The sequence below is a fragment of the Otolemur garnettii genome, unplaced genomic scaffold (genome assembly GCF_000181295.1).
Source record: "Otolemur garnettii isolate 467f Iridium unplaced genomic scaffold, OtoGar3 scaffold00008, whole genome shotgun sequence".
NCBI classification, from domain to species: domain Eukaryota; kingdom Metazoa; phylum Chordata; class Mammalia; order Primates; family Galagidae; genus Otolemur; species Otolemur garnettii.
Genome location: NW_003852403.1, coordinates 15,190,252 through 15,191,794, shown reverse-complemented (window position 1 = coordinate 15,191,794; position 1,543 = coordinate 15,190,252).

The following is a 1,543-nucleotide window of genomic DNA, read 5'->3' as shown; positions in this document are numbered from 1 at the left end:
GGAGACTCGCTTGAGCCCAGGAGTTGGAGGTTGCTGTGAGCGTGATGCCATGGCACTCTACCCAGGGGGATAGCTTGAGGCTCCGTCTCAAAAAAAAAGAATGGAAAACCAAGTATCCAGGCTGGGTGCAATGGTTCACACTCGTAATCCTAGCACTCTGGCAGGGCAAGGTGGGTGGACTGCCTGAGCTCAGGAGTTTAAGACCAGCCTGAGCAAGAGTGAGACCTATCTCTACAAATAGCCTGGCATTGTGGCAGGCACCTATAATCCCATCTCCTTGGCAGGCTGAGGCAAGAGCATTGCTTGAGCCCAAGAGACCAAGGTTGCTGTGAGCCTTGTCACCATGGCACTCTACCCAAGGTAACAAAGTGAGACTCTGACCCTCCCCTCAAAAAAAAGAAAAGGAAAGGATGTACCCAATGTACTCAATACTAATTTGAAGCCAGTAGATAACTAACACAAACACACACAAGAGAAAAACTCGATTTACATTCTATTTGGGGGAAAGGAGGAGGAAAGGGGGAGGAGGGAGGGTGATTGGTGTGCTCCCACCTAATGGGCACAGTGTAATGTGCCTCCTGTGTGTAGGACACAACAACAGAGACCTTACCTAACAGATGCAAACGTAACCTAACTGTACCCTCAGATTAATCTGAAATATATATAAAAGAGAATACAAGTCAGATCTCCCCTATCTTCAGTGTATGCTGTTGATTTTTTTGGACCTAAATTCAGGACTTTACATTTACATTTCATTTCCTTGGTTTCAATCCAGCATTCTAGTATATTGAAATAAACTTATATCTTGAATCTTGTAGTGTTAACAGCTCCTATCTACAGATTTGATAAGCATGCCTCTTACTTTCCCCCGAATTATTAATTAACATCACATCAGAGTCAGAAAGTCCTAGGAATCCCGAGGCTGCTACGAAGCCTTTAATGAGTCCTGGTTGTCAGTCCTCCATCCTCCTCCCCATGGCTCTCCATCAATTCACATGTTTTTAAGGAGAGATCTTTGCAGTATCCTGCTCAACTGCTGTAATTCATCTTTTTCCCTCTCAGAAGCTCAGTCTGAAAGAGAAAATTTGGTAGGTTTAGCCTGATTTGTTCTTTTGTTTATTTCAGAAGTATTATTTATTGTAAAACTTTCAAGATTTGTGAGTTTGAGATGTGAAATTAATAGGAGGACAGAGTTACGGTATCATTTACCAACCAGTCTTCTCTGAGGAACAATTGCTCCAAATGCATGGATTTGATTTTTATTTTTTACTCAATGGAGATTTTTTAAAAGTTTATTTTTGAGGCCAGGCATGGTGGCTCAAGCCTGTAATCCTAGCACTCTGAGAGGACAAGGCGGGTAGATTGCCTGAGTTCAGGAGTTCAAGACTAGCCTGAGCAAGAATGACACCCTCTCTCTATTAAAAATAGAAAAATTAGCCAGGCACAGTGGTGGTTGACTGTACTCCCAGTTACTTGAGAGGCTGAAGCAAAAGGATTGTTCAAGCCCAAGTATTTGAGGTTGCTGTGAGCTGTGACACTGCAG